At 40.3% G+C, this 21,547-nt stretch overlaps 1 protein-coding gene across 1 annotated transcript in view; it reads left to right on the top strand.

Annotated features, from left to right (window-relative positions):
• Positions 1–21,547, top strand: part of PPP3R1 (protein phosphatase 3 regulatory subunit B, alpha) — an 86,032-nt gene that overhangs the window by 9,991 nt on the left and 54,494 nt on the right. The gene's annotated exons all lie outside the window — the stretch shown is intronic.

Genomic DNA, 21,547 nt, shown 5'->3' with positions numbered 1-21,547 from the left:
GTTATGTCACCTTGTTCATTGATTGCTACTCATATGTGCCTTGGTGTGTGTGTGGGGGTGTCTACAGCCAAGCAAGTAACCCCTTGCTCAAGCTAGCAACCCCAGGATCATGTTGATGAGTCTGAGCTCAAGCTGGTGACCTTGAGGTTTCAAACCCACAATCTCAGCATTCCAGGCTGACGCTCTGTCCCAGTGGTCAAACCTTTTTTTTTAAAAAAACCTAGGGTTGTGTATGGATTTATTAACTTCTTTATAATCTAATTTTTATTAAAAAGATTTACAAAGGTCAGACTTGGAGTTTTTAATGATACCATGCTCTAGTTTACTCATTACAAATGTAAACATTGAGTCAGAAACAATTCAGCATAATTTTTCTAATCAGGTAGAATATCATAATGATTGAAGTTGGTATTTTAAAAGGTGTCTGGCCCTGGCCAGATTGCTTCATTAAGCATCGGCCTGAAGCTCAGAGGTTGTGGGTTTGATCCCTGGTCAGGGCACATACAGGAACAGATCGATGTTTCTCTCTCTCTCTCTCTCTGGCTCAAATCAATAAATTTAAGAAGAGAAATATGTCTGAGCTATGAGAGTATTCTTATGAAATTACTTACAAGGAAAATAGTATTTTACTAGAACATTGAAAATTTTCCACTTACCACCTTATGAAGCATTAACTATATGGATAACAGTTTCTTAAATTAAAAAGAAACGACCTTGGAAGTGCAGTGGATAAAGCATCTATTTTATTTCAGGCTTTCCAGATTAAAAATTCTTCTTCACTTTTACCCTTTCCAAGTGAATCTTTTCTTCAACAGCGTACATCCAGTCTCCCTTGCTGAATTTTCTTCTTGGACTTCTCTTTGTGGGCATGAGTTTGACACTGTAATTAAAGCTAATGTATAGATTTGGCATAGGAATAAAATTTTGAAATGAAATGTGACTAATGACTAATACATATTTTTGGATTTGTCTTTGGTTTCTGTAGTCTTATACGATAAATATTTAAAACATTTGAAGATTTTTATAGGAGAGCTTTTAAATTTAACACTGATAATTCAACAAGTCATGTATGTTCTTACAGGTTTCTTCCTTAGAGTTTTTTGTTAGTTACTTAAGGATGTCATAGTAGGGCTGTGTCAATAGCCCTAGTGCTGTCCCCAAAAAACATTTCTGCAAATGAAATAATCACTTTGACTTGTTTTTCTGGTAGTTTTCTTAAAGTCATTGATTCTCTAGCTAGGTCTCTTTTTCTTCCATAAACAATACAGAGTATTTATTTTTTATTTGTATGTTATAATTAGACATGCATTTTAACACCTGGCCACAAGAGAATGAAGCATAGCAACCTACAAAAGGAATCAAACTATTTCCATTAGCCTTATTAGAACTATTAACATTTTTATTCATTCTTTAAAAAAAAATTTTTTGTGTGTGTGATTTCTTTTCGTCTGTGATTTTTTTTCCCCTTGGTGGCTTAGTCCCTTTACCTTTTCAGCCAGCTCCATAATCCCCCTCCTCTCTGACAGCTGTCAGTCTGTTCTTTGTATCTGTGAGTCTGTTTCTATTTGTTTTGTTCACTGGATTCCACATATAAGTGAAATCATATGGTATTTGTCTTTCTTTGACTGGCTTATTTCATTTAGCGTAATACTCTTCCATTTTTATTCTAAATCTGCCTAGTTTCAGGAATGATTTTCTTTCATTCATGAGTGTGATGCTACAAACAGTGTCTTATAGGCATACAATAAGCTAGCATCTTCTAGTATTTACTTATAAGGCAATATTTAATAAGAATTGGAATGTCAGGAAAAACAAATGCTAATAGATAATGAAATCTGTGATTTTATGTATTTATGTTGCATCTATTTTTTAAAAATGGAATTTTGTGAATTATATGATAGCTCATAATATTTATCAAGTAAATAGTTAATTTATGTATAAGTAAACTTAATCTTTGCCTCCCTGTGTGACTGTCACTGTGCCTACCTTTACCATAATACTTCTTGATCACTATTTCTGGTTCTTTTTCTTGTTTTCAGTCTGCTACAGTCTAGATCTGTTGTCCACTTTGGTAGTCACTAGCCACCTGTGGCTGTTTTAAGTTAAAATGAATTAAATGTAGTTAAAGTAAATTTAAATTAAATACAATTACAATTTAATTAAATGAGTTAAAATTAAGTAAGATTATAACTTCAGTTCTTAAGTCACAACAGCTGCATTACAAGTGCTCAGTAGCAAATTGTGGCTAGTGGTTACTGCATTAAGGTAGATATAAAATATTTCCATCATGATAGTATGTATCTGCATTTCACTGAAACTTATGTTGGTAGTAATCTTAGAAACCAGCATGAGATTTGGAGTTGAAAAGATTTGAATTTAGATTCTGATTCTGCCATTTATTTGCTATATGACTGAATAAATACCAAAAACTCTCTAGGCATTATTTAGTACATTGTAAGTGGGAATAACAACATCTCAGATTGTGGTGACAATAGTGTCTGGAAATCCTGTAGTTACTCATTAGATTCATTTGGTTCTTACTTTACTTCTTTGTAATGTTGGACGTTGTTGGAAATTCTTGGAATTTTCTCCCCTTTTGGTTTCTAGGCTATTTTATTTTTTTAATTTAGTGCAAGAGGGAGAGGGACAGACAGACAGGAAGGGAAAGAGATGAGAAGCATCAACTTGTTGCAGCACTTTAGTTGTTCATTGATGCTTTCTCATATGTGCCTTGGTGGCGGGAGGGTACTCCAGCTGAGTCAATGACCCCATGCTCAAGCCAGCGACTTTGGGCTTCAAGCCAGCGACCATGGGGTCATGTCTATGATCCCGTGCTGAAGCCTGTGACCCCACACCCAAGCTGGTGAGCCTGTGCTCAAGCCAGATGAGCCTGTGCTCGAGCCATAAACTTCAAGGTTTCGAACTCGGTTTCCTCAGCGTCCCATGTTTACGCTCTATCCACTGCGCCACCTCCTGGCTAGGCACTTTTAAATATGATTATATCATCTTTTCTATTTAAAATTCCATACTTAACATAGCTCATAGACTCCATGAGCTTTGTTTATTTTAGCTTCTTCCCATGTCCTTGCTTTCTCTTTATACTCTAGCCACTGTTTTTTTCTATATATTCTACCATCAGAGCTTTTTGCATAGGCTATGTTGGAATGCTTCAAAAACTCAAGTAAGTGGCTGAGCCTTTCACCCCTACACTGTGTTAGGCCATGTTCCTGTGTGCCATTTTATGTCTTCTGTGTAGCACATTCTTAATTAGTCCTGTAGGTGTTTGGTTGCTTTCTGTGTTCCCATGATTTAATGTGAGCTCCTTAAGAGTGGGCATTGTGACTGTATTAATTCTTCACTCTTATGTCCCGTTGCCAGCTTTGGCTTCTACATATGATAAGAACTCAGTAAATATTTGTTAAATGACTAAATGCATGAATTATTTGTTTATTCTCAAAGTTTCATTGTATCCTTTATACTGATTTGTATTTTGAGCCCATATCATTCTTGTCTACAGATCAAATTCCTTACTGGATGTTTATCTAAAGGATTTCTAAAAAGACACCAAAGTCAACATAACTAAAACTATATTCATTATTGTCTTCTTGTGCTTCATTCATTCCCTAATTTTTCATTTTTCATTTTTTTATTGGCACGCGAGAGACAGGGACAGACAGTAAGGGAGAGAGATGAGAAGCATCAATTTTTCGTTGCAGAACCTTAGCTGTTCATTGATTGCTTTTTCTCATACGTGCCTTGATGAGGGTGGAGGGCTCCAGTTGAGCCAGTAACCCCTTGCTCAAGCCAGCAACCCCTGGGCTCAAGCCAGTGACTGTGGGGTTGTGTCTTTGATCCCATGCTCAAGCTGATGACTCTTCCCTCAAGCTGGTGACCTTGGAGTTTCGAACCTGGGTCCTCAGCATCCCAGGCTGATGCTCTGTCCACTGCTCCACCGCCTGGTCAGGCCATTCTCTAATTTTTCTTAATGGAAACCCTTTCCATTCACTCCTGTCTGGAAACCTGGTATTCCTTTTTCTCTCCTTTACTGCTACTTAAGTCTTAAGCAGTCATCATTTTACTAACAGTAAAACATAGAAACATGGCCTACCTGATGTGGGGCTGGGAGGCTCAGTCATTTAGTTTGTGGGGCTTCTGAGGCATTCCAATCTGGCCCGCGTACGATTGATAAAGAGGAAAATGTAGTTATAACATACTAGTGCTTTGTGCCATAAAGTAGTGGCAGCTGAGTCCAGGATACACTAACACAGTTGAAAGCAGTGAACTGAAGCATGTGATACTGGATCCTATCCGTATAGCCCATATTCTTTTTCTTGACTCAGTTTGGCCATGTATCAGTGTTGGAAGAATTTGTTTCACAATCCCCCCAGGAGGTTTTGCATTTTTTATTTGTTTTTATAACTTAGCTTGAAATATACCTTATACTTTTTTATTACTTTCATCTAAACTTTAAAAAGTCTTGGGCCCTGGCCAGTTGGCTTAGTGGTAGAGCATCAGCCTGGTGTGTGAAAGTTCTGGGTTCGATTCCTGGTCAGGGCAAACAGGAGAAGCACCCATCTGCATCTCCACCCTTCCCCCCCTCCTTCCTCTCTTTATCTCTCTTCCCCTCCGGCAGCCAAGGCTCCATTGGAGCAAAGTTGGCCCGGGCCCTGAGGATGATTCCATGGCCTCTGCCTCAGGCATTAGAATGGCTCCAATTGCAGTGGAGCAACTCCCCAGATGAGCTGAGCATCGCCCCCTAGTGGGCATGCCAGGTGGATTTGGTTGGGCGCATGTGGGAGTCTGCCTGTCTGCCTCCCCCCTGCTTCTCACTTTGGAAAAATACAAAAAAAACCCCAAACTTTAAAAAGTCCCATACTTACTTATTTAGGACAATTTATGTTAAAAATGCTCATTGGGATTTTTTTTGTGTGTGTGACAGAGACAGAGAGAGGGACAGTTAGGGACAGACAGGAAGGGAGAGAGATGAAAAGCATCAATTCTTTGTTGCGGCTTCTTAGTCTCATTTGTTCATTGATTGCTTTCTTATATGTGCCTTGTCCAGGGAGCTGCAGGAGAGCAAGTGACCCCTTGCTCAAGCTAGCAACCTTGGGTTTCAAACCAGTGACCTGGGGTTATATCTATGATACCACGCTCAAGCCAGAACCTCGAGGTTTCAAACCTGGGTCCTCTGCGTCTCAGTCTGACGGACACTCTGTCTACTGTGCTACCAGCTGGTCAGGTGCTCATTAGGATTTTTGTTGGTTTTGTTAGCACTCTGGTTACAGAGTATGAGGGTTTTGAGTGTCTGCTTCCAACTCTTTTTTTTTTTTTTAAGCCATATTTTTAAAATTTGCGTTGTTAAGAACATTAAATTTTTTCCAGGAACATAATTATCATGCCATAACAAGCATGTCTTCTCATTTAGATGCCCAAATACCTCTGGAACGAGCTTCTTCATCTCCATTGCCACTGGCATTGTTACAATTCAGTTTGTTTCTCATGGGCATTATTTCTATAACCTACTTAATGCTTTGCTCTTTTTGCTTCCAGTTTCTTCCTTCTTCATTTAGTCTTCTGTATTTTACCCAGAATTTTTCTTCAGAAGAAGAAATCTAGTATCACTGCCTTATTTAAAAGTCAATGCTATGCCTGACCTGGTGGTGGCGCAGTGGATAGAGCATTGGACTGGGATGCGGAGGACCGAGGTTCGAGACCCCAAGGTCACTGGCTCGAGCAAGGGGTCACTCAGTCTGCTGCAGCCCCACGGTCAAGGCACATATGAGAAAGCAATCAATGAACAACTAAGGTGTCACAACGAAAAACTGATGATTGATGCTTCTCATCTCTCTCCGTTTCTGTCTGTCCCTATCTATCCCTCTCTCTGACTCTCTGTCTCTGTAAAAAAAAAAAAAAAAAAAAAAGTCAATGCTATGTCTTCTAGACTTAATAATTTAAATTCCTTTCATGGCACTCATGTTGTGATCCTTATTTCTGTTTATCCTTATGTTATATCCACATCAAGTTCTTGATTCTCATATATGCCTCATCCTTTTTCATTTACTGATGCCTTTGCATGTACTTTTTCTTCCATCTGCATTGTTCTTCCCCTTTGTCTGGGAAACACAAAGATCCCATTCCAGTGACATTCTGTGAAAACAGTTTCCACCATCCCCAGGCAATTAATGGCCATTTGTAAGCAACTTATAGTGTATCTTTTCATTGTGTTTAATTGCTTTTCCTCCTAGACTGTGGGCTCCTTTAGAGCAGGGGATGCATTTTTAGTAATCTTTGTTAAGCTTGTTCCTATTGTAGTCTTTCTCATGGAATGAATACTACGCTAAGCAAGGTAAGTCAGAAAAAGCTAAGAACTATATGATTTCACTCATATGTGGGATATAAATCTGAGACTCTTAGACATAGATAATAGTATGGTGATTACCAGAGGAAAGGGGAATCGGACAGGAAAGGGACCAAATATATGGTGATGCAAGATGGTTTGACTTTGGGTGACAGGGACACAATTCAATATACAGATCATGTATAATTGAGATGTAAGCCTGAAACTTTTATGATTCTGATAACCATTGTCACCTCATTAAATTTAATTTAAAAAATGTAAATGATGGATTGGTGAGTAGGCCTTCCAGTTACATTTTTCATCATTGCTGGAGGCAAAAATGACAAAACTGCAGCTGCCCTACTTCAGGCATATCATGAGAATGCAGGGTTTTATGGAGAAGATAATAATAGAAAAAAAACAGAGGCAGCATGAAAAGAGGAAGACCAAATATAAGATGAATTTATTTCATAAAAGCAGCCATAGGCATGAATCTATAGTAGAGCTATTGTAAGGTGCTAGATTCTTCAGGTCACTGTACTTGCTCAGTTTCAACTTAACATGTAGCAGCTATTTGGGCATTTTATTCTTCATTCTGATTATCTTACACATCAGAATTATATAATGTCAAAGTTATTTAAGTGCTGAAAGAAAACTTACCATTTTGTTTATTATGTTGCTTTCAATGAATTTAGTTTGATACTACAAGATATAATATAATGTGATAGAACAAGTATGGAATACAGAATTGGAATACTAGAGTAATCTGCATCTGTAAAATGGCCACAAGGCCCTGGCAGATTGGCTCAGCAGTGTAGAGCACCCATCTGCTTCTCCACCCTTCCCTCTCTCCTTTCTCTCTTTCACTCTCTTCCCCTCCGGCAGCCAAGGCTCCATTGGAGCAGAGTTTGCCCGGGCGCAGAGGATGGCTCCATGGCCAGCGCCTCAGGCGCTAGAATGGCTCTGGTTGCAATGGAGCAATGCCCCAGATGGGCAGACCATCGCCCCCTAGTGGGCGTGCCGTTGGATCCCGATTGGGCACATGTGGGAGTCTGTCTCTGCCTCCCTGCTTCTCACTTCAGAAAAATACCCAAAATAAAAAAATGGCCTCAAGGCTGCCTGATTTAGGGTTCTTGTGAGTATTGAATAAAGTAAATAACCTAAGATGCGTGATAAAGTGTAAAATGTTTAAATTTTTGAAAAACTACTAAAAACTAGTGTGTAGTATTCTTGGCAGATCTATTTTTCATATACTTCATATAACAAAGTAGAAAATACATCAGAGTGTTTTGGGCTACAAGTAACAAAATACCCAACTAAAAGTGGTCTAATAATAAGAAAGGCGTTATTTCAGAAAATGAGAAGCCCCAAACCAGAGTTGGTGCCACTGTTCATTTTCATCAAGGAGACATAGGTTTTGGTTTACTTTAAAGCTCAGCATGTCAGGACAGAGTTGCCATAAGTTCATATGCCAACATCTCTCTGAGAATAGCAGCGAACAGTTTTGCAAGTTTCTTTCTACTAGAGAAGAAGAATTTCTTGCAAATTTCATAGCAAGTTTCTTCCTTAGGTTCCATTGTAGTCTTCATGTTTTCTTGTATACCAGAAAAAGATCAAATTCCTTACTCTGGGTGTTAAGGTTTTTTTATGTTTTGTTTTTAGTTTTATTGAAAAATAATTGGCATACATCAATATAAATTTAAGACATAAAGTGTGATAGTTTGATTTACCACAGCAGGTTCAGTTAAAATCCATCATCTCGGCCCTGGCCGGTTGGCTCAGCGGTAGAGCGTCGGCCTAGCGTGTGGAGGACCCGGGTTCGATTCCCGGCCAGGGCACATAGGAGAAGCGCCCATTTGCTTCTCCACCCCTCCGCCGCGCCTTCCTCTCTGTCTCTCTCTTCCCCTCCCGCAGCCAGGGCTCCATTGGAGCAAAGATGGCCCGGGCGCTGGGGATGGCTCTGTGGCCTCTGCCCCAGGCGCTAGAGTGGCTCTGGTCGCAACATGGCGACACCCAGGAGGGTCGCAACATGGCGACGCCCAGGATGGGCAGAGCATCGCCCCCTGGTGGACAGAGCGTCGCCCCTGGTGGGCGTGCCGGGTGGATCCCGGTCGGGCGCATGCGGGAGTCTGTCTGACTGTCTCTCCCTGTTTCTAGCTTCAGAAAAATGCAAAAAAAAAAAAAAAAAAAAAATCCATCATCTCATATAGATACAATAAAAAAAGAAAGAAAATATCTTGTGATGAGAGCTCTTAGAATTGACTCTTTTAGCTTTCTTATATATCATACAGCAGTGTTAACTGTAGTCATCACTGTTGTACGTTACCTGCCTAGTACTTAATTTATCTTATAACTGGATTTTGAACCATTTGACCTCTTCCTTCCAAAGCAGTTAAGTTCTTAAAAACTGTTTCTGGCTTGCCAGAGGTGAGACCTTATTGTAGTAAAAGCAACCTTTTCAATATTTTATTTTATACTCTGAATGGTATTTTATTTGGTACTCTGATGGGATTATAGGTGGTGAAAATTATATTTAGCTTCTGATTTTATACTATACCTTTTCCCTCACCAGTACATAGCTATCATCCTGTATTGTCAGCCTGTTTACGTATTTTCTGTACCTAGTTTACCATAACCAAAATTCTATTTCTTTTCAAAGGCTCTCTAGCTTGCAGCGTCTTCAAGTGAAGGAAGGCTGTTCATTTTAAGTTAGGGGTAGGTGGGAGTTATTGGTATTGTGTTAGATCAGGAGTTGAAAGACTTTCTGTAAAAGGCCAGATAATACATGTTTTAGGCTTTGTGGACCATACAGTCTTTTGTATATTCTTACCTCTGAAATTGTAGCTTGAAGGAGCTACAGACAGTATATAAACAAACAAACATGGCCATATTCTAATAAAAATTCATTTACAAAGGTGGCAAATTGTTTCTAAAAGCATAAACAACAAAAGAAAAAAGATACTTTGAACATCACCAAACTAACAACTTAAGTGCTTCAAAGGATACTAAGAAAATAAAAAGACCCATAGAATGGTAGAAAAATTTTGCAAATAAATCTGATAAAAGACTTCTATCCAGAATATATAAAGAATTCTCATTGCTCAGTAACAAAGACACACCCAACTAAAATAATGGGTAAAGAACCTGAGTAGGCATTTCTCCAGAGAAGATAAACTAATGTTCAGTAAGCACATGAAATGATGCTCAACATCATTAGTCATTAGGGAAGTGCAAATCAAAGCCTTATGAAATAACACTTCATACCCCCTGGCATGGCTGTAATCAAAAAGATCAGATACATGTTGGTGACAATGTGGAGAAATTGGAACCCTCATAACATACGGGTGTGTGTGTAAATATTACAGTTGCTTTAGAAAACAGTTTTCAAAATGTTAAACATAGAGTTACCATATGGCCTACTAATTCCATTCCTAAGCAGTATATATATGCCCACAAGGAATAAGTGAAAAACTTGTATGTGAATGTTCATAATGATATTCTTAATAGCCAAAAAAATGGAAACAGTCCAAATGTCCATCACTGATGAATGGATAAATAAAATGTGCTATATCTGTACAAGGAATTATTATCTGGGAGTGAAAGTATTGATTCTTGCTACTACATAGATGAACCTTGAAGATACTCTGCTAAGTAAAAGAAGCCAGTTACAAGGGAACACACATGGATGATTCCATTTATATGTAATGTCCAAAAATAGGCAAATAGATAGAAACAAAGCTTACTGGTTGTCTAAGATTGAGGTGAGGCAGGGAGATAGGATTGGCTGCTGGTGGATGTGGGCTCTCTTTTTGGCAGATGAAAATGCTCTAAATTTGATGGTGGTAATGGCTGCACAACTCTGGGCATATAACACATAGCATGGTAACTACTTAATAATACCATCTTGCATATTTGAAAGTTGCTAAGAGTTGTGTAAACGTTTTCATCACAAAATAATTGTAGCTGAATGGTATCAGGTATTAACTGGAATTATTGTGGTGATCATTTTGCAATTACACAAATACCAAATCATGCTGTACACCTGAAACTAATACATTACAAGTAAATTTAAATCAACAAACTGACCAGTATTTCAATGGGAACTATGCTCCTCTCACTGACCACCAGTGAAAGAGGTGCCCTTTCTGGAAGTGCGGAGGGGGCCGGATAAATGGCCTCAGGGGGCCGCAGTTTGGGGATCCTGCCCTAATAGATGATTACGTATTAACTCACCTGCAGTCATTTTATTCTATCTAACTGTATCTTTATTTCTTCTCATTGCTATCACTAACATCTTTCTGAATACTTTTGGTATGTCACATTTTCCCACTAGGTTCCACCATCTTTTTTTTTTCTTTGTAACAAAGAGAGGGACAGATAGGGACAGACAGGAAGGGAGAGAAATGAGAAGCCTCAATTCTTTGTTGCAGCATCTTAGTTGATCATTGATTGCTTTCTCATATGTGCCTTGACCGGGGGGCGGGGGGCAGGGGGTGCTACAGCAGATCGAATGACCCGGTGCTCAAGGTGGTGACCTCAGGGTTTTAAACCTGGGTCCTCTGCGTCCCAGTCTGACACTCTATCCACTGTACCACAACCTGGTCAGGCTGGTTTCACCATCTCTTTAAGTCATCATGTACAACCTTGTTTAGTGTTCCTTGACCTCCATCTTACTAACGTATACTTTCTATCTACTTCCACAATTTCCTGTGGTCATAGTCAAGATGATCTCTTGCCATCATCCAGAACTGCCCCGCTGCTAGGACTTTATTTCCTTTAAGATTATTTTCTCAATTATAATGATTTAAAATGCTATAATTATAGAATTTTCTGTTTTGTTTTGGGATTATATGTGTTTTTAAATTAAAATGTAATATCAAATTAGTATTGCTCCCTATAGGAAGTTATTGGATACTTTCCGTGTAATAATATTTTTTATTTTCCATCCCCTTACTACTTCTTTTCTCAGCTGTCTCTATTTATCTCACACCCTCTAGCTGTCATGTTTCTGTGATTGTGACTACTGTGTTAGATATATGAACAAATTTTAAATTGCCATGCCATTGTGAGTTAGCAGTGACATGCCACTTGAGTTTAAGTGTTCTAATATGAAAATAAAATAGCATTAGTACCTTATTGCTTTCTATGTATGATATAAAAAGGCTGTGGCTATAGGATATACTTTGGTAGAAATATGGGAATTATATTAGCTTGAATTCAAATTTGGTCTCTAGTACTATCAGCTGTGCGACCTTATGCAAGCTCCTTAATCACAATACCCTTATTTATCCAGAAGACTGTAGGATAAACGAGATCATGCATGTAAAGTCTCTAACAGTGTCCAGTACATATATGTTATTTCTCTTGCTTTTATTCAGTAAACTTTTTCATTCTTCCTCTTATGTTTGTATTCACAAAGCTAACTTTTAAATATTACTTTCTAGATCCATTAATTGTTACCTTTTAAAAAATCCATTAGAACTTGAAAAAGTAACATTAATTGTATTGCAGATTTATTTTGAACTAAAATAGTTAATGAAATTAAAATTAGTATATCCGGTATGCCTAACTTAAGGATTTTAGGACCTTATATAAAGAATTATTTTTGAAGAAAGGTGTAAAGCCAGTAGCCACGGCCACCATCACAGCTGCCCGGCCTGTGCAGGTTCGCATTTGATTTGGACAGACGGTAATGAAACAGCAGAGCCAAGAACTGGTGGGCCATTACCTTTAATCCTAGTTTGCACCCAGAGGGTGAGAAATACACACAATGGGAAAACACTTTCCCTTCCATTCAGGGCTCCCAAAGCCACTGACTCTTCCAAGGTTTCTACCTCACTAGCCTTATTCACCTCTGTTCCCCATCTCCTTCTCTCTGCACAAACTGGCTTCTCCTTCAGCACTCTTTGCAGTCTTAGCTGCCTCTCCTCCAATATTAATTTCAGGAACTGAGCGAGAGATGAGGCCCGGTTCTACCCCACTTTGTAGTGTAGAAATCAAAACCTTTAAGCCAATATACAAATATGGAAGTCTCTGATACAAAATCACTTATCTGAGGCATAAATGGGATTCCTCATAAGAGTGCACCACCCCACATCATGCAACAGTCAAGGGTGTGGGGAAAAGCTTAGTGGGGAAGGTATAGTCTTAAAACTAAGCCTTAGGCTATAACGACCCTGCCTGCTTATAGCCTGTTCCCTACACCCAACGCAAACTATAAGCGAGCAAACATATATATCTTATTTGCAAACTTATTTGACCCACAGAAGGTAATTTTATTGTTAGGATAAAACCAGATGAAATGGGCCAACAGGGTTTTATATTTATATACATTTATGTGTAAAGCCAGTGGCCACGGCCACCATCACAGCCGCCTGGCCCGTGCAGGTTCTCTTTTGATTTGAACAGATAGATGGTAATGAAACAATGGAGCCAAGAACTGGGGAGCCATTCATTACCTTTAATCCTAGCTTGCACCCGGCGAGCGAGAAGTACAGTGAACAAACACTTCCCTTTCCATTCAGGGCTCCCAAAGCCAGTGACTCGTCCGAGTTTCCTAGAATCAAAGGTTTCTACCTCACCGGCCTTTTTCACCTCTGTTCTCCATCTCCTTTTCTCTGCACAAACTCTGTACAAACTGGCTTCTCCTTCGGTATTCCACCATCTTGGCTGCTTCTCCTCTCCTCCAAGTGGCCTTCTTTCCTCTCCTGCAGCATGGGGTCCTCTGCCCCATTTTATAGTATAGAAATCAAAACCTTTAATCCAATATACAAACAAGGAAGTCTCTGATACAAAGTCACTTATCTGAGGCATAATGGGGTTCTTCATGAGAGTGCACCAGCCCACATCATGCAGCAGTCAAGGGCCTGGGGAAAAGCTTAGTGTTGAGAAGATCTTAGTATTAAAAGGATGGGAAAGGTTTAGTCTTAAAACTAAACCTTAGGATATAATAATGACCCTGCCTGCTTATAGCCTGTCCTCCACACCCAATGCAAACTATAAGTGAGCAAATATATATATCATATTTACAAACTTATTTGACCAACAATATACAAGTTCTCTGCTTAGCTCTGGCCAGATAGCTCAGTTGGTTGGAGCATGATCCCAAAGCAAAAGGACAGTTCGATTCCTGGTCAGGGCACATACAAGACCAGATTAGTGTTCCTGTTTCTTTCTCTCCCTCCCTTTCTGTCTCTCTAAAATCAATAAAATAAACATTAAAAAAAATGATCTCTGCTTTAAGAAAGCGTTTGTTATGTGTCTGTTGCTTTTTTTTTTTTTTTTTTTTTGTATTTTTCTGAAGCTGGAAACGGGGAGAGACAGACTCCTGCATGCGCCCGACCGGGATCCACCCGGCACGCCCACCAGGGGGTGATGCTCTGCCCACCAGGGGGTGATGCTCTGCCCACCAGGGAGCGATGCTCTGCCCCTCCGGGGCATCGCTCTGAGCCACTCGAGCCCCTGGGGCAGAGGCCAAGGAGCCATCCCCAGCGCCTGGGCCATCTTTGCTCCAATGGAACCTTGGCTGCGGGAGGGGAAGAGAGAGACAGAGAGGAAGGAGGGGCTTTGGGGGGTGGAGAAGCAAATGGGCGCTTCTCCTATGTTCCCTGGCCGAGAATTGAACCCGGGTCCCCTGCATGCCAGGCCGACGCTCTACCGCTGAGCCAACTGGCCAGGGCCTGTCTGTTGCTTCTTCAGAGATATTTTATACCTTTGGGAACGAAGTCTTATTAAATCCTTGGCTTTGTTAAGTACTTATAGTATATTAAGTACATTATATCATTCTTAACCTTTTTGGACAAATACTTTTTCTTTTAAGAATTTTCTTGAATGTTGGGACCCTCATTCTTGAGGAAATTGTGGGTTGTCATAAAGATGATTGACAAATGGACTATGTTTATAGTTCATTTACCAGTTTTTTTGGGCTCTACATTTTTTCCAAAGAAATAACAAAAAGGCATAATTAAGATTTACAAAATCATATTTCAGTGATAATTAAATGTTTTTAAAGTGTTTTCTATATATTACAGAAATAACTAGTAAAAGAATAACTAGTTGCACCCGGCAAAGAAAAAGTGCTTTGCTCTTACGGAGCTTACAGTGCAGTAAGTTGATCATAATGGAAAACTGATTCCATATCTGTAAACAATTTCTCCTCTTTGCATTTAATTTAGGTTTAAAGATAGAATCTTGTTTATTCCATATTTCTGTGTTCTTTAAGTAAGGAAGTACTTAGAACTATATGTTGTTGCTGTAAGGCAGGGGTTGGGAATCTATGGCTCGCGAGCCAGACGTGGCTCTTTTGATGGCTGCATCTGGCTCGTAGACAAATCTTTAATAAAAAAAAATAATGTTAAAAATATAAAACATTCTCAATATTACAATCCATTCATTTCCCACCGCTCATGTTTATGGTGCAAGTGGCTGGAGCTAATCACAGCTGTCCTCCGGGACAACACCAGATTTTTATTAATGTATATGGGTCATTGTATGGCTCTCACAGAATTACATTTTAAAATATGTGGCGTTCATGGCTCTCTCAGCCAAAAAGGTTCCTGACCCCTGCTGTAAGGCCAGTGGCCGCCGCCGCCGTGGCCATGCAGGTTCACATTGGATTCCGGTAGACGGTGAAGGAACTGTGGGGCCGGAAAGTGGTGGGCCATTCCATTTACTAGAGCAGTGTTTCTCAACCTTTCTAATGCCGTGACCCCGCAATACAGTTCCTCATGTTGCGGTGACCCCAAACCAAAAAATAATTTTGGTGGCTACTTCATAACTGTAATTTTGCTACAGTTATGATTCGGAATGTAAATACCTGATATGCATTATGTATTTTCCGATGGCTTTAGGTGACCCCACCGGGGTCGCGACCCACAGGTTGAGAACTGCTGTACTAGAGTCTTGTAACAGTGGAAGAGCAAACAGGCACTCAGCCCCCTCAGCACTCCGGACTCACAGGCCCCCACCAGTCTCAGCACTCACCACCAAACAGGCTGGGTGGAAATACCCCTTCTCCCACAAACAATAGCAAGCAGTCACCCCTCCCCATGGAGGCAAGCAATCCACAATTTAGAACCTGCTGCCCTGCGGGCAAGCACAGCAGCCTTCCACAGACCACACACACATGGTGCTGCCCCGAGTCAGTGCAGGCTAGCAAACCTAAACACACTTTACAAGCTTGTTTACCCAACAGTTGCAAAGACAGTGACTTCTCAGAGACCATGTGGCGTGTACCAAGAGACCAGGGGAGACCACCTTACAATCCCTTATACAGGTTTAATGAGATGGCCCTGACTCCCAGTCCTTAACGGGTATGTATTGATACACACAACATAGAAGCAGTGACAAGAATGAGGAAGTCAGGAAGGGGAACTCTTTAGAGCAGATTAAAGGGCAAAGGATGTAGCTCAAATATCCCCACCTATTGATTAATCAGAATTGCTTATTCTGTCCCTGTTATGCTGCTATTGAGCACAATATTGTGTTCAGAACTTTTGTCAGTAAAGCCACTGTGGCTGTTGCTTCAGGGCACTGAACTCTGTGCCTGTTTTAAGTTCCTATTCAGGGCCTCTGCTTCTTCCTCTTTTTTTTTTGAGCTGTGTAATAGGGGTTCAAATCTTCAGTAGGTTTGGGAGGTGTAAAGCCAGAAGGCAGGGCCAGGGCCACCATCACATCAGCCTGGCTCATGCAGGTTCACATTGGATTCGGACAGTCGGTAAAGAAACAACGGAGCCAAAAACTGATGGGCCATAGTCTTTAATCCTAGCTTGCACCCGGCAGGCAAGTAAAAACATACACTGGGCTCCAAAACCCAGTCACATTTAGTGCTCACAAAGCTACTGACTTATCCGAGTTTCCTAGAATCAAAGGTTTCTAGCTCACCAGACTTACTCACCTCTGTTCCCCATCTCCTTCCTTCTCCAGTGTCAAACTGCACAAACTGGCTTCTCACTCAACACTCCACCATCTTGGCTGCCTCTCCTGGCCTCCTCCACGTGGCCTTTCTCTGCTCTCTGCTGTGCTCTCTCTGCTCTCTCATGCTAATCTCAGGAACCAAGAGAGCAAGCTCCTGTTCTGCCCCCATTTTATAGTGTAGATTCATAACCTTTAATCCAATATACAAAATAGGGAAGTTTCTAATACAAAGTCACTTTCTGAGGCATGATAGGATTGTACCATCCCACATCAAAAAGGGTGGGAAAGGCTTAATTAATCCCAAAATCAAGCCCCAGGCTACAAGGATTCTGCCTGCCTTTAGCCCACCCCCAACACACATTAATATCACCTGGGCCATGGCCTCCTTGTGGGCAGCGCCATCTTTAACAAAGTGAGCATAATACATTTTATCTGCCCAACAGGAGGACATTTTTCTATGGGTGGCGGTAATTGCAGTGAAAGTTGAAGGGCAGGCATTGCTTCTGCATGGAGGGTCCTCTGGAGCAGACAGCAAGAGGGTGTTCAGGACTACAAGAAAACAAAGCAACAAAATGATAGCAAGACCTGCCATTATCCAAACTCATAAATTGAGACCTTAGAACCACTTCTTAGGATTAAACCATTGAGCTAGATCACTGAGACAATTCAATGTCATATTCTCCGCCTCACGCTTGAGTTGATCCATTTAGTTCTGCAACTTTTTCTGTAAGTCATGAATATCTTGACCTAATGGGGATTGAAAGGCTCCATGAAGTTGGCGCTGAATATCTTTCCCAAGATTTCAGTAGAATTAAAGGGAACAGGAGTGACACACATGGTCTGAAATTCTGTGTCACATGTAAGCTGTTGATGATCCCACATAGCCTTCTGTGGCTCTCCAGTCCAGAGGACAGCAATTTCCAGTGTGTCTAGGAATTGGAGAATTTCTTGATCAATTTGAGTTAGAGACTGAAGTTCAGATGTAACATTCTGGAGATGGGAATTAACATGCTGTGCAGTCTGGATGGATGAAGAGAGGGCACCAGCAGCCGTAGCAGACATGGCAGCTAGGCTGTGGCAGCTATACTGGAGGCAATAAAAATGCCAATAAATCTCTTAGGCTGAGCACATTCTAGAGCTTGGGTGACTTGCTCCAGATCAGAATTACTCATCCACAGCTGGGTGAGATTCATGGGAACCTATGCCTGGGTGCACTGCCGGAGAATGAATTAAATGGGTAATATTCAGGATGTTAACATTATGTTGGGTAATACATAGAGTGATCCAAGTCTGATTGGCCTGGAAGGTGGTATTAAAATGGTTTTGGTGTTGACTCTGGATGAAGGTAAAACTCACAATAGAAATATTAGGAATCATAGAGGCCGTAAGAAAAATATAGGGCTGCATGGTCAGATCATTACATTAGTTACAGAATTGTTAGTTAACCACATAGAGGTGGTAAAACTTATAGTTACAATTAAGATGAAGAGAGCCATTTTTGCAGTATTGACCATGTGGAAAATGAAAGGGGAAAGGGGTAGAGATGCTCTCCAAATGTTTTTCTTAAGCAAGGAGTAAGTGAATCCCTGAGATTGAGGCAGTTCAGAACGATGTGTTCTTAAAAGTAGGCCTGCCAATCCCGGGTTCCAAAAAGGAGGCTCTTCAGAATAATGGTAGGGTATACTCCAACTCTACCTGGTGTTGTTGGATTGTACTAGTAATCTTTGTGGTCCCCTGTTTTCTAGAGTCAGGTTAACTGCCAGTCGAGTAACAGAAAAATTAGTGAATGGACAAACAGTCCAGGTAAGATCTTGTGTGTCCTTGAATGTTAACCATGGGTGTTTGCAGACAGGAATATGAGACTTAGATGAATTTTCTCTAGGGCAAAGGGCACCACCAACCCCCACTGCCTGCATGAACAATTGACATAGTGCAGCCTTCATCCTATCTGATTGATTGTAATAAATGTAAATCATGTACCATTGTTGTGAGACAGGAACATAATACAGAGTTAGAGGGAGTGAAGAGATTCTGCAAACAAAGAGATAATTTTTCTGATAGAAAAAGCCAGTCTTGATAATTTGAACTAACCACTGTGATATCCATCCTTCCCACATGTTGCCCCACATTCCCTTAACGGGGACTTGTGGGGGGGGGGACCCAAGAAGCCCCTGTAATCTGGGAGTTGCTGGATGACAGTGTTGGTTCTGGGTCACCCTAGGTAATAACATGAAAGACACGGGGATCTAAAATATGGGCCCAGTATGTATGGATTTGAGCAGAACTCACTGAAAGCAGGGTACAGAGAAAAACAGCAAAGAGGCATCGTATCTCCTGAGACTTCACAGTAATACATGCAAGCGTAGAGAGAAACAGGTTTTCAGGGGTCACAGGTGTGCCTGTATTTTGCCCAGTAAGATGCTTCAAAGTACCCCAGGTGATATCAGATGCTCTATGAGTGCTTGGGAGAGAATTAGGTCTTCCCTTCATCAGGTTCATTTCCAGAGGTGGACTCACTATCAGCTTCTGGATCTCTGGAACCAGATCGCTTCCTAGGGGCTGATGCCAACTCATGATAAAGCTTCACGTTCCTTGTTCCTCGCTGGTATCCAAAGAGGACCTGCTGATAAAATTACAATATACCCTCACCCCCAGGTCAATATAACAGGACTCTGCCACTCAGGGCTAACTAATACAGCCCAGTACAACATGAGAGGCTTTAGGCTGTTGCTAATACATCCCTGTACAGCATGAGAAGTAGAAAATGCCTCTTGGCTGCAGTAAGTCCTAGTGAGGAAATGTTAAAAAAATTAAGAGTAAAAAGAGCCTTATACAGTTGTTCTTGTGGGGTGAGTCTCTCCTCCATATTCCCCCTTTTTTGTTTGTGTAGCTGGTGCTTAAGAAGGCCATTGGCTCTTTCTGCAATACTTGTAAGTTTGGGGGAATTCCTCAAGCTCCTGAGGCCCTCAAGAATGTCCCAAAGTTCCTTTCTAGTCCTTTCAAAAACACCTTTTCTCATTAAACCTGTACAATTTCTTTCCAATTAAAACCTTTACTTTCAGTTAGCACTAAATTTAGTAATTAGCAATTTTAGATTGATATTTTTATGAACATATTTCATGACCTTTAGAAACAGGTTCTTTTATTGGCAAACACTTTCAAAAGATAACAGATAACAGGAACCTTTTATAAACTCAGGCAAAACAAACATTTTCTGTTAAGAATTTTAAAAGACATAAATTAAGCCAGTAGTAATATCAAATGCTTTTGTTGACCACCTGGTTTTTAAAAAAATTGAAATAGTTTTATATTTTACAGTATTATTAATAATCTCAGAGAAGGCAAGAAAGACTATTTGTCCTTGGCAGCCTTCTAGTTTGAAGAGAAGGGAAGAAATGGGCTACTGAGTCTCTTGGATTTTAAAAGCGGCCCCCCCTTTACACTGAGGTCATGGTATGACCCTTTCCATTTTTACAGCCTGCACGGGGTCTGAAAAGTTGTTAAGTCTCAGGATTACAATAATTCCTAGGTCTCCAGAAGGCTTTTAAGATATTTAAGTGACCTGGTTTTTCCCTCCCCCCTTTTCTTTTACCCCTGAGTTTTTACTCTCTGGAAAGGGGAGTGAACAGACAGATGGATAGATGAGACAGACAAGAACTTTCAAACAAATACTATTTCACAGACCTGAGTACAATTTGACATACAAGCCAATTACAGTACAGAGACATGGGTATGGCATATAAATAAAACCTGATTAAACCTAATAGCTGAATTACTACTTAGTCCTTAACTTTAAAGACAGTGAACACAGCGCAGCAGTTATTATGGCAAGACCTTGCAGAGTACTAAACAAAGAAACAAGTTTAAGATCCAAAATTCTATTTAAATTTAAATGAGCGCTTCTTATGTATTTCAATTTTAAAGCAACAACGCCCAGAGCGTTTAAATATAGGAATGAAACTTTTATTTAGTTCAATATTAAAGCTGGCAATTCTAATTTTTGTATGCAAGAACTTAATTTGAGCCTCTAAAGAGCCATATCTTGGCTATCCTAAATTGATATCATTTCAGACTTATAAGCATAGGTCGACCAATTAGCCAGAATTCACACTAGGGGGTTTAGTCTTAGGAATGGATAGTGTGTTACCCATTCTGTTACAATACCAGACAAAAAACTGAAACAGAAACCAGAATCAGACAAACCAGAGAGAAATCTCTAACCTGTTATGTGATATCGCAGCCGGGGATTTCAGCATGCAACCAGACCAGAAGATGCTTGCTCGATCTCAGGGCGTTTCATGATGGGGAACACTGGAGGATGAAACTAGCAGAACTTCTCCGAGTATATACACACAGAGCAGCTACTTGGGAAGTATAGTCAGATCCTCCAGGGTCCCCTAGTCTGGGAATAATTTCAAGCAAAGAATAGGGAAGAAACAAAACGGTAGTTCAGAGGGTTGTAGCCAAAATATTAAAGGAAATCAGAAAAATTCAGGATCCAGTTTAGTTTCTGATATTCATAACTGTGTTAATGGATTTTACTGAAATATGATTTTCTCCTTAAAATTACCCTTAGTTTTTTTAAAGAGCCACATTAAGATTATCCTAGTTAACAGTATTGTTGGTCAAATAAGTTTGTAAATATGATATATATGATATATAAGTTTATAAATATGATATATATGTTTCATATATATATGAAATAAGTTTGCATTGGGTATGGGGACAGACTGTAAGCCATCGAAGTCATTATAGCCTAAGGCTTAGTTTTAAGACTTAAGCCTTTCCTGCCCATTTAATACTACGATCTTTTCAAAACTAAGCTTTTCCCCACACTCTTGACTGTTGCATGATGTGGGGTGGTGCACTCTTATGAGGAATCCTATTTATGCCTCAGATAAGTGACTTTGTATCAGAGACTTCCTTATTTGTATATTGGCTTAAAAGTTTTTATTTCTACACTATAAGATGGGGCAGACCAGGGGCTCTCTGTCTCTCCATTCCTGAAATTAGCATTGCAGAGGAGAAGCAGCCAAGATGGTGGAGTGCTAAAGGAGAAGCCAGTTTGTGCAGAGAGAAGGAGATGAGGAACAGAGGTGAATAAGGCTGGTGAGGTAGAAACCTTTGATTCTAGGAATACTCAGGTAAGTCAGTGGCTTTGGGAGCCCTGAATGGAAAGGGAAGTGTTTTCCCACTGTGTGTATTTCTCGCCCGCCTGGTGCGAACTAGGATTAAAGCTAATGGCCCACCAGTTCTTGGCTCTGCTGTTTCATTACCATCTGTCTGAATCAAATG

This window comes from Saccopteryx bilineata, chromosome 3 (genome assembly GCF_036850765.1).
Source record: "Saccopteryx bilineata isolate mSacBil1 chromosome 3, mSacBil1_pri_phased_curated, whole genome shotgun sequence".
Taxonomy (NCBI): Eukaryota; Metazoa; Chordata; class Mammalia; order Chiroptera; family Emballonuridae; genus Saccopteryx; species Saccopteryx bilineata.
This window is presented reverse-complemented; position numbering and strand designations above follow the sequence as displayed.